The following is a 12,739-nucleotide window of genomic DNA, read 5'->3' as shown; positions in this document are numbered from 1 at the left end:
TGGGGCCGTGGCTCGCTCATTTCTATAACTGTATATAATTTTATATGCGAATTTTTTACCTGACCGTACAAGCTTCGATTTACAATTGAAGTTAAGTGTTATTGACGAATTTGAAGTTAATGAAAAATTGTTGTCATCGATTGACGTCATCAAAAAAAGAAAAAAAAAAAAAAAACCAAATCTTATATTATAATATACAATAATAACAAAGTTATGCTAAAATTTTCAAAGTAAAAAACAATAATTCATTCCTTGATAACAATATCAGAGTTTTGCTTTATTGAATTCGATTCGTGATTACAGAGAAAATTGAAAAAAAAATTTACCATTAAATAAAATGTAAACAACAATAACAACTAAGCTACGTATAGTTTTGCTGTAAGAGAACAAAAGGCGGCAAGAAAGGAGAAGAGAGGTTAACGAGATAATCAAGTTGTTATTCAACTTTGTAGTTTCTGACTTGCTAAGCCATTTGCTGCTGCTATCAAGAATGGATGTAAACGATAACGATCGCGAATGATTAATTAAACTCACGCATTTGATGCGCTCCGCGTTTTAGGTGAAATTCTATAGCAGTGTCCAATTTATAGGCTCTTTCTGCTATAGCTACGCATCTAGTAATGCATAGCATAAATATGTGTGTGCATGTGTATGCGAATGAGTTACTTTAGATTTGTGAAAGATTAAAAAAACCAAAAACAATTTTATTTACTAATACCTTAGGCCGTTCGATGCTTGCATTGTTGAAGAGGGCAAGAGAAATATTATCATTTATTTACTCTATCCCTCTTATTTTTCTCTCTCTCCCTCTCTCTCGCTTTCTCTCTCTTTTTCTCTTTTTCACTCTTACTCTCACTCTTTGGATTTAGCTTTTTGCCATTAAAAAAAGAAAGAAAGAAAAAAGATTTATAATAACAACAACAATGCAGGAGATCGTCGGTTTTACTAACTATTAAATATAAGTAAGTAACAGCGACTATGATCATAAATTGTGTGCGCGAGTGTGTAAATGCATGGTTACTCTGGTATCTATCTAATGATTATAATGCTTTTTCTCTGTTTTTTTTTTTTTTTTTTTTTTGCTGGAGTTTCGTTTGACTTCGTTTTGCGATTGGAATCGGTTACGTATTAAGCGATGATGCGAATGCGAGCATGTATGAGTACGAAGGCATAAAATGCGAATGTGCTTAAGATTTTTTCCAACATTTTGCGTTTATTTAACGAAAAGCTCTGGTATTGAGCGGGTCGTTGATTTCGGTATAATTGCTGTAATTGTTGTCTTGATTGATTGCCTGACTAACTTGGCGAGAGTGTATTTTTGTTCGATCATCATCATCGTATGATCGATTTATATTGTGTCTATACATAAAAGTTAATGTGGCTGACGTTCGCTTTAGTTTAGTTTAGTTAGTTTAGTTTAGTTCATATACATAAGTTGTTAAATAAAAAATAAGTGCGTTTTCCTTAACATTACTTGAAAATTTGAAAATTTTATTCCATTAAAACATGAAAAGAAGAAAAAGAAAAAAAAATTTTAATATTTTTTTTTATATTTTATATATTTAAATAATACATACATATATATATATATGTATATTTTTAAAAAGAAAATTTCAGTGTCACTGTTTAATGTTAACGATTCGTGGAAGCACACAAAATTTTTGAAAAGAATAAATAAAATAAAAGAAAGCAAACTAATAATAAACAAAACGTTTTGCAAAATAGCGTCGGGCGATGTGTGTAATTCTGTTTTTTTTTTTTTTTTGCCGTTTTTTTTTCACGTTTTGTTGTCAACGGTTTCGCCACTTTTTCTGGTTTTATTTTATTATTTAATTTCTCGATTTTTTTGCTCTTGTGTATATATTTCTTTTTTTTTCATTGTTGCTTTTTTTTTCTTTTTTTTTTTTTTAATTTGCAATTATTGCTGCTTTTTGTTTCTTTTGGTTTTTTTTATTCAAATTTTTTTTTTTTTTTTTTATTTTGGTGGTGTTTCAGTGTTCTATACGTATTTTGTGTGGTTGGTGTCTACCAATTGATATCTGTTGCAGTTTGAGACTATCAGTCCGTTTGTCTCCTTCTCAACGCACGGCGGTCAAAGTCGGGTTAAATTTTAAATATCTATATTGTGTATAGATCGCGTCGCGAAACAAGTTTTTCTTTATTAAAGACAAAAAGGAAAAGCATTAAAAATTTTGTGCGAACGCGTTAAAATCATTTCATATAACTATATATAATAAATAATTTTTTTCCACTTTTTTTAATGAAAAGTTGTTTTTTAAATATTGTAAAAATATTTTTTAAATAAAACAATTTTTTTTTTTTTTTGTTTTATTTTACTTCAATTTACGTTACGTTATTTACTTACAGCAGAAACACTATTGAATTGAGTTCAAAAATTTGCAAAAAAAATTATTGAAAAAAAGCATAAAAAAGAAAATTAAATTCAATTAAAAGTCTAACACGTTTTAGTAATAAACGGATAACCTCTGCTGTCATCTCCACAAAAGGTAAGTAATTCTTAAAAAAAAAAAAAAAAATAAACATAAAATTTTTTATTTGCAATTTTATCAACGATTACAGTTAAAGCTTTTAAGCTAACTTCCGAACTCTAAAAGTATATAAGGTCGTAAGTCTTTCAACTCCGCTTTCGTTGGTAATTAGGTTAGCAGCAATTTTTAGAGCAGATTTTTAATCCGAAACTAGAAAATAAAGTTAATAAAAGAAAAAAAAAAAAGAAAGAAATTTCGAAAAAAATTATAAAATACTATTCAACTGTGTAAATCGGTCTGTAAATATATATATATGTATGCATACTATATTGAACGTACACATATACATTCATACATTTATACATGCTTGTATGTACATATATAAGTAAATATGATATACTTCAGGTATTCGAAAAGATATCTGTGCTTTTACTCAATGACAGTTGTTTCATCATCTATTTGTTTATTTATCTCCGAATTTTCTTGCCGATGTTCTAAATGCATAATATCGAGAACATCTAAGTTTTCCAAAAAGTTTTCTAGTTTTCAATACTTGGCCATTTACCAATCAAATTCTGCTCTGCAACTCAATAATCGACTCGAAATTGACAACAATCACAATTTACTACTCTTGTGTTTTCTTAATAGATAAACTTTTTCCTTTTTTTTTGAATTGTTGGATTATTGTTAGAAAACATTTCCCCTTTCAAGAACTTGCCCTACGTAATAGAAGAGTATAAGATATTAAAGCATAAATTCTTTTCCGATATTCTTTATTAACTTCATTAGTGGTTTAGGGGAAGCGAATGCCTCAGTTTTCGGTACTATAACGGAGTTATTGTTGTTACTTTTTCTTTTAATAAAAATGATTTTTCCTTTTATGAACGCTCGATACCAACTAACACAAAGAAAATTTACTAAAATTTTTCAAACTCACGGGAATAAAAAGTGAAACGCACTCACCTTTTTGTGACGCTATTGCTAATAAATACCATTTATGAACTGATACATACTAAAATATGGTGTAAATTTCGCTCTATAAGTAAAAACTAATTGAATTAAAATATTTTTTACAATGATTTTTTATACCCTGCACAGTGTATGATACAAGGGTATATTAAGTACCAGAAGAACCCAAATTTTATTATAGTAAACGATTCAGAATCATGTTCTGAATCAATCTAAGCTTGTATCAGAATGCAATTTCTGCGATATTTTGATGGTGCATGGTCGTGCCGCGACCCAAGGACGCATTCTTTCGATAATAGTTCGGATTGGATCACTTTTTCAAGCACTTTCCATATAAAGCCTGATTTTGAAAAGTCCTCATACGATGGATGTCCTTATATGAATATGTTGTAGGGTATTTAGTAATGCCATGGCCCACAGTATAAAATATATAAAACAATAAATGTGGAAATATAAAAAAATATGATAATAAGAAATATTATAATATTTTATAAGCCGCAAAACCTTTTTACTTGGCTGTGCTCGTACTACTTTTAGTCCTAGAATCCATCTCTGTGGTTTAAATAAATTATAACAATCGTAATATAATGTTATATTTCATACCACTTGAGCGAAAAATGGGTTTTCCTATTTTCGAAAGTTTCATGTCTCAAAGAGTTAATCCAGGTTGTGTTTACTTCAAATTAGAATAGAAATTGATTAAAGTCGACATTCTGTAGAACTGAATTTGACATTTTGCAGACGGTCGATAATGCTGGGAAGAAGCAGCTAATTGGAGAAGATTGAAAGACCAAAGTATTCTTTCAAAATCTCGCATAATTTTCTTTAATTTTTGCTTTATCACCCAAAGTAATTGCCCAGCAACCCTTAACTAGACCTCTCCCTTAATTGAATTAAACTTATTGCTTGCCTGCATGTAGTTGAAAAGAAATGCAATTTGATCCTGAGAGTAGTATAAGAAAAAGTAGTGAAATGCATAGTAATGATCAGTGATTGGTTCTCACGTGTTTACTGGCACATTTGAATGTAAATAATCCGTATAATCAAGTATGTCCTACCCATCTGTTCGTCGGCCCAACTGTGTAGTAAAACCTGCTCCTGCCCCTTTCATTCTGAGAGTACGATAATTCTCTTCCTTCTTTTTAATCTTGCAATGTCGGTCGCTAGCGAATATAATTTTCTTAACTATTTCTTTCAACGAAGAATAAGAGAAAGAGAGATAGATTTCAAAACGGAAAAGAAGTTTGTATTTATTAGCAATAAAAAGAAAACTTTCGTCTTGGGAAAAGCAAAATTGAACAGAATAAATATAATGTTTACTGCCATATATGTCGTGGGATAATGACGCTGCGTTTACATAACATCATGTACACATTTGCTGTGAGATGACACATTTTCATTAAGTAGCGTGAATTTTTATTGACAGAATATTTATTTTTAGTTTCGAAATGTATTCATTTAGAGGGAGAAAGGTTAGGAAAGGAAGGGGGGAGGGCGGTGTGTGGGTAGAATACGATAGCAAAGAATTTTGCGCCTATTTTTGATTTTACTTAGGTTTTTCAATATTTTTACTTTCTGCAAAACGCAGCACAGCCCGGGCTTTACAGGTACCTCTCAAGAAAAACAGAATGCTAGGAAGCTCAATAAAACGACCGCGGCGATCAACTCACAAATTCCTGTCTTGTGATGGTCCAGTCGCTAAATTTCTCTCCGAACAGATCGAGTCCAGCATCAGCTATGTGGCACACGGCGCCATTCCGTTGAAACCACGGGTTTCCAATAACTATGCTCTCAACTTCTGATCACGGAATTTCCTATAACATTGATATGCAATGGTTCCCCTTGACGACAGTGTTTACTTTCTTATCATCTCGTACGAAATAAGCTCCAAGAAGGCCACAATGCTGTGAACGGCACCACCGCTGAGTTTACTTGAATGCTAAGGCGACTCATGGAAAACTTGTGGGCTCTTCTCGTTCCAATAACGACGGTGCTCTGTATTAGCGAAACAACGATAATGGCGATCTACTTCTCTGTTGAACAAACGATGAGCGTCTATAATTAATTGCCGCTTTGGTCAAATTATTTAACGACTAGTAACCGTGAGACGCTCCATGATGAAACTTCAAATTGTCCTGGACACCTGCAAGCACACATTGCAATATATTTGAGCCTAAATATTACGTTATATTAATTTTAAAAAGTATCACTCTAATCCCTTATATTTCAATCTAACAGAATCATTCGAAAAGTATTTGAACCCGATATTTTCCAACTTGATAACCTATATGCAATAACTGCGAAGAGTGGAGAAAAATTGTGGATAAACCATAATCGTCTGTGTTGTGTGATTTAAAAAGTATTTTGAATGAAAACAAGATGTAAAAAATTGGTGTTAGTGTTGCCCCCATACCACTGTTCGCGAACGTAATTTATGCATGTGATCTTTTGAAAATGAAATCAGAGAAAAAAAAGTGAAAATAGAATTTATTTATTTTAACCGCTTGTAGGCACAGACACAAAAAACATGCAAATACATATTTAATGATATTTTGCATTATTTTGCATAATAATACAAAATAAAAAAGAACAACAAAAAAAAGTACACAAAAAGTTTTTAAAATATTTCCCTATTGCCAATTAATTATAAAATTATATATATAAACGGAATACACGCAAAGAATTTCCTCTCATTTCAATTATCACTTGTGATCACATGTTTTATTCATAATAACCAAAAATACCCTACACTGTTCCATAATTATTTATATACCGATAGTCCAATTTGAACCTTTTCCAATAGCTTCCGTCCTGGGGTCAAAACATGTCGGGGGCGCAAAATTCCATTGAAGCATCTAAAAAATTACGCCCATACGAAAACAAGAAACCAAAACGGACAGACAAGCTTAGATGGACTGCATGGTGAAGTGAATGAATTCGTTCCTGAATAAATGCTTCCTTCCCACTTAATATACTCTTATGCCCCAAGTGCATCCTTTCTTTTTAGATTGGCAGCACTTTAAGATGTGCCCATGTCAAATTTCACACCAATTACGTCAGTAGTTGATCAGAGATACTCTGTCTTGGTGTCTTTCATCTGAAAGACTGCATTCTCCGACTTGGTTTTAGCTCTTCAGTCGAGTCTGCACATTATACTTAGGTAGTCATCCTCAACTATGAGAAAAGCAAAAAGCGAAATAGGCTAAATGAGGTGAATAGGAGAGCAGCGAAATGGTATGAGTGAAGTTTTTGTTAAAAAATCTTTGAAGAGCCAATCCAGCGTCAGCAAGCAAAAGGCGTAACCTTGACGTAAATCACGCGTAATGCTCAAAAACTTGGCTCAGCGGAAGGAATTTGTCATGCACCGCAGCACTGCAACTGAAAAGCACTTAGGCTTACTACTTTTTCATCGCAATAGTCAGTTAGTGTTCGACCTAATTGCGGACTTTTTTTGATTATTTCAACTCAAACCGATTAAAGCAAAGTTTTATGTCGCAAGTTGAGAGAAACAAGGTATCGTTCATTTTTTGTTAATTAGCCAGAACAGATTAGTCTATCGGCTATAGTTCCGTGTTTGGGTCCTTGATCTTAAGGACCACTCTGGTTTTTAAAGAAAAAAATCTTTCTTTAAAACAAATGTTTTTCTTGAAATTTCGAGGTCTTCCTTAAGTGCTTCAAAGACTCTAGCTGCGTCAAACGAATGATTCCTTTTGAGAAGTTAGAGAGATTTAGTAATCCTGTAATCCCGTAATCCCGTAATGTCATTCGTGGATTGATGCGTACTAAAACGAATTTCATTCGATAAAATTGAAATCATTGAACTGAAGTTTAATAGAATAAATATGTACATAAAATATCCTTTCGAATTGATTCACCGCAAAGATAGCTTCTTCACATATTGTAGATAGCCACAGACACGCTTCTAATTTCCTAACACATTTCACCAGTATATCCTATAAGAAAATAAGCAGAAATGGAATTATTAAATTTTATTATTAACAATCACTACAATCAATACATCATAGTGGGCCAAGACCAACCCATTAAATACCCTAAATCACCCTACAGCTAATCATATGAGGTGTCATATGTGGAGTGGTCGCAAAAGGGGTCCCATCCGAATCGTAGTCGTCTTTCTGCTAAAACACGACAGTGTACGAAGTTTCATCAGAATATTCCAAAAGTTGCGACCCGTGCCTCAAACACAAGAACCCAAAGCAGACAGACAGATAGATTGGCAGTGTGAGTCTCCTATCTCAACTCCTTCGGGGTGTTGCGTACATCCGCATAAACTTACTGCACTCTTATGCCACCTATGGTGTAGGACATAATCATCTGAGCACCAAAAAGCCAATCAAAAAGTCATAAAATTTATCAATAATTGAGATGAACTTTTAAAATTAATAATGCATTAAATGTGTACTCACATTAAAACCAAGGTTGATTTGCATTTTTGTGCCTTACATTACATTTGATTCATTATTATTATTATTGGTACTGAGAAGTAAATTATTGGAATTTTTCAATAATGAACAACACCAGCAGCATTTCGCTGCTGCCTTGAATTCGTTACTTGACTAAAGTAAAGAAATGTAATAAGATGTGTAATGAGTGCTGTCAGAGAACAAGAACTTTGAACATTAGAATGAATTTGTATAATATGTATGAACGAAGCATAAGACGTAAATAGTTAACTGATTGATTTTTCTTTAGAAATAATTTCGAGAAACAATTTGGCACAATGCCCTAATAGTAGACGCCTTGTAAATTTTTAGCGTCTTCTACAACACGCTTTGTAATTTTATAGCGTCTACTATCAATCAATGATACGGTTTGTTACTCTTTCAATTAATCTAGTTTGGGAATCGCTTACAATGTAGATACGAACAACAATTCATAGCAAACCTCGCGTTCGTGTGTATGTATGTAAGCGTATAAATTATACCGTCTGCTTTAATTCTATTACAATAAAAATTTCACAATAGATTTGTTTTATAGCTTTTATTGTTTATTTTATTTATTTCTCTTTTTTCTTGTTTAAAAACGTGCGCAATCATAATTTTGTGCCGGTGATTTTTGTAATCACTTTAAGTAAATATGAATTATTGTAATTGTTGCTTTTGTAGTGAATGTTAATTTTTGAATTACATATCTATCTATATATGCATATGCGTTCGCGCTCTCCCTCTCTCTCTCTCTCTCTCTCTCTCTCTCTTTCTCTCTCTCTCTCTGTAACTCTTATCCATGCTTGTCTTTTTTTTTTTTCATAAAATTTTTGAAAATAAAAGGGCCTTTGGCTTCATAATAACGGGTTCATTCTAATAAATAAATTTTTCAATAATTGATTTTTTCAGATATACCCGACTCGCCGCTACCGTGAATGAAAATGGATTATTGAACTTTAATAACGGTTCGTGTTAACTGCAAATTTTGCCTTAAGGTTTATTACAACCTTAGTTAATCTAACAATATATTCGCTTACACTTAGCTATTTGCTTGGCTTTTTGCTTATTATTTTCTTTTAACCCTAGAACTATCGAGTATGTCGTTTTCGATCATTAAAAAGATCAGCATAAGGTATGCAATGTTCCAACCCTTTTTGGTGACTTTTTTATTTGTGTGAGAAGACCCCTTCTATAGTCAATTTTTTTCTACTTGGTTCGGTTTGTGAGATATCTCGGCTGCATGTACCTCTCTCTCTCTCTCTCTCTCTCTCTCTCTCTCTCACAAGGGGTCATTTTTGTGCCTCCTTTCTCTGGAATTGCCATAGTCACAAAAATGCAGAATGATTGTAGTGTGCCTGCTGACCCGCCCATAAGCAACCTCAAATAATTTTTCCATGTTTTCATTTATAACCTTCAACCCTGTAAAGATATTTCCGACAACTTCCTAGTCAAGTGTTTACAAATATGATCACGAATGAAGCGACTTAGTACTATGTTATTCCACACATTATTAATATGTTTTATAATAAATTGGAAGTAGATTTCAGCCGGATATAGTGACGTGAAATAGTTCACCTAATTTACGTCAAATTGGTAGCAGATTTGACAGTATGGGTGTGCTGCCAAGTGGTGGGTGTAAGTTCATTAAAACTGAACTTATATATTTTGATTAGATATTTTTATCTCCTAAACCACTTCTGGCGCAAGGGTATGTTAAGTTTGTGCTGATGTATGCAACACTCAGAAGAACTGGAGGCAGACTTGTCTTTTATTATAGAAATCAATTCAGAATCACTTTCCAAATCGATCTAAGTCTGTCTGTCTGCCCATCTTGTGTTCTTGCGTTCTGCCTACAGGCTACGATGCTTGATTGATATTGGAAATGGTTCCGATCGAAATATTTCTTCGACCACTTCGCGTATAACACAACGATCTTGAAAAATCGCTACATGAATAACTATAGGATGAGTAAGTAATTAAATGGTAGCCCACTATAGTGTTTTTACTTGTTTTACATTTTTTTTTTTTTTTTTTTTTTTTAGAATTTGTGTTTGGCATTTCCGGATATACTCAAAACTATTCGGCCATTTATAAACATATTCATATATATGATATATACGACTTTGTAATTGTTTTTGTATCAATTCTTCATTATTCACTACATGTTTACATAGCGCAATTAATTGCTTAATGTAAACGCCTTTGGTTTCAAGTGAAATGTGAATGCGTGCTATACGTGTTACATATAAAATTATCCTCAGGGTAAATGCAGCGTTGCTCGACTAAAGAAAAAATGGAAACCTGTAAAAATTTCAACTAGCGTTTACTTCTTCCATCTCTCTCCGCTCACTTCTTTTTTCCTGACCCCCAACGTGGCTGATCATAAACGATAAGAAAAAAAAAATTTATATTTTCTCGTGAGCGTCGACTTTCTTTGCCAATAGTTTTGAGAAAAGTATAAAAATTTTCAAATTGTTTCACTTTCTTATGTTGTAAGCCTTATTATATTTTTTTCCCTGTTATTTTTATTTTGTATCTAAAGCGATAGGTCAAAGTGCATCGTTACAAGGTGCGTAAGTATCGTGTACAAACGAGTTTTTAAGATAAGCATAACCCGACTGAAGTAATAATCTTTTCTTCTAAAGGTATTGAAAGGATTTCAAAGTATGCGGTAACGTATTCCCTAGAAAGGTAAAAATACCTGTATTAAGGTATTTGAGTTTAATCTAAAACTAAACTAAACTCGCTCTATTAAAAAGTTGGGCGATTGTGATCGAATGACTTTGATTATTTGAAAATTCAATTTTTGCACTCATTATCGAGAGTGTATTCTTTCATGTTTACAACCAAACATACTACTTCTCATTATTCTCATTATACATATATATATGTATATGTATGCGTATATATAAATTCTATAATTTTGTTCTCCGCAAAATTCGGAGTCCATTTATCCGCTTTACTGTGCATTCGCTCCTCTGTCTGCCAGTAGATGTATAATAAAAGAAGAAATACTAGGTATTTAAATATTCGATGCAAGTTCTTCGCATTACATCCTATGCTACTGATGGGACAAGGGCATTTGGAAACCCAGAAGGACTCGAGACGGACATATCTTATATTACACCGACTATCCGTCTGTTTGTTCGCCCTTCCGTCCTCCTTGTTTCCTTGTGTTCAACGTGCATTGATATATTTTAATGAAACTTGGTAGACTGGCCTGCTCCGAGTCCAAGGGCGCATGCTATTGAAAACGGTTTAAATCGGTCCATGTTTTCGATCGCCTTCGGCTTATTTTGAAAAGTCGACATATTGCTAACTGTAGGGTGGTAAGATGTTGGCAATTTAATTGTGAGCCCTGCCCCGCTATAGTATTTTTCCTAGTTTTTTTTTTTTTTTTTTATATTCCGAAGAACTTGAATTCAATAAACAAATAATTTTTAATTTTCCGATTAATTTTCTCCCAAAACTCTTTAATTAGTTTCGATGCATTTGTTTGTATAAAAATTATTTCTTTAAATATTTAACAAGTGAATCAAATAATATTTTCATTAAACACACGCAACTAAATATCATTTTGTGATTGTATCGAAAAGGCGAAAAGCAGAATCCTACAAAAACGCGGCAACATGAAATATTATTTGTTTAATCGAACACTAAAGTGAGTAGCGGGAGTGAAATGTAAACAAAAGTTAAGTGAAACGCTTAAAATCAAAAAGCAATAGTATGCGATTTTTTATCTCCACCACAGGAGATATAACAGATTAGTCAAATATTTGGAATGCAATCGGAAATTGATAAAGCTTTTCGAAAAGCAAGTCGAAAAGTTTGTCTAAAAAAAGCGATTCTTTTCTCTGCATTCGTTAAAACGACTTAACGCCCAGAGCAAGAGAACGAAACAATCATCCATTTAGATGGGTTTAACCTAATGAGTAACACAATTTCAATGAAATATAATGCTATGAATTTTATTAGTTCACTATTTAACAAAAATCAAGTTTACTGTAGGCTGACTTAGCGTTCACTTACAACGTCATAGGTGACGTGCGTGGTGTGCAGTTTAACAGCTTTAGGTAGCTTTTCAAAGCCCTTTAAGATAGGAAATTCTATGAACAATGAACATGACTTCTCATCCGTCCGTCCATCTTTTGCTTGTCTCTGAAATGTTTTTTGTTTTTCTCTATCTTGCTCGCATTTTCTCCCTTGTCCTGAACGCAACTTGAGATTGGTATTCGAAGTAAATTGTCGTGTTTGCTTACAACCTAGTTCATCATCAACCTATTCTTCATGGCAAATATGTGCTTTTTACTGTGCTACTCTATGACGTTAGCAATATCTAACTTAAGGGCTATTTATAGCCGCCGATATTAAGTAAATTCGGTAGCTATTGACGAAGCATGCATATATGTTACCGGCGAATGAAACATTTTTTTTAACGTAAGATTATTGCAGAGTAACGTATTCAAATCGCCTGCTGTTAGACGACCCCTGATGTAATCTTGGGAAAGCCAAGAAAGACACTGAACTCTTATAGCAAGGCTATAGATCCCCGCATGTCGCTTGAACACTGTGCATTACGGTGCATTCAAATTCAGTAAACGAAATCGGTCATACATATATAATATATTAACGACCACAATTTAATGGTAAATGAAAACAAATTCGATTTAAACCGATCGCAACTTCCATCTTGTCTAATTCTGCTGCGTAGCTGTTTTTACTTCCAAAAATGTGTAAACTAAATTTTAATATTTATACGAAAATGATTTATGCGTGATTTATCTAACGCAGAGTGAGGCTATCTAACACACATTCATAGTTTTTAAAAAAAAAAAA

At 32.8% G+C, this 12,739-nt stretch overlaps 1 protein-coding gene across 5 annotated transcripts in view; it reads left to right on the top strand.

Annotated features, from left to right (window-relative positions):
- The first annotated feature begins 1,184 nt into the window (after positions 1-1,184).
- Positions 1,185-12,739, top strand: part of LOC119636032 (protein windpipe) — a 45,368-nt gene continuing 33,813 nt past the window's right edge. The window contains exons 1-3 of one of the 5 annotated variants that reach the window (XM_038031109.1): positions 1,281-1,453; positions 2,368-2,507; positions 8,813-8,868. The gene's annotated coding sequence lies outside the window, so the exon portion shown is untranslated. The other 4 variants (XM_038031106.1, XM_038031108.1, XM_038031107.1 and 1 more) reach the window with 4 other exon arrangements.

This window comes from Glossina fuscipes, unplaced genomic scaffold (genome assembly GCF_014805625.2).
Source record: "Glossina fuscipes isolate IAEA_lab_2018 unplaced genomic scaffold, Yale_Gfus_2 27, whole genome shotgun sequence".
Classification (NCBI taxonomy): domain Eukaryota; kingdom Metazoa; phylum Arthropoda; class Insecta; order Diptera; family Glossinidae; genus Glossina; species Glossina fuscipes.
The sequence above is the reverse complement of the archived record's forward strand: the minus strand, read 5'-3'. Positions and strand labels throughout refer to the sequence as shown.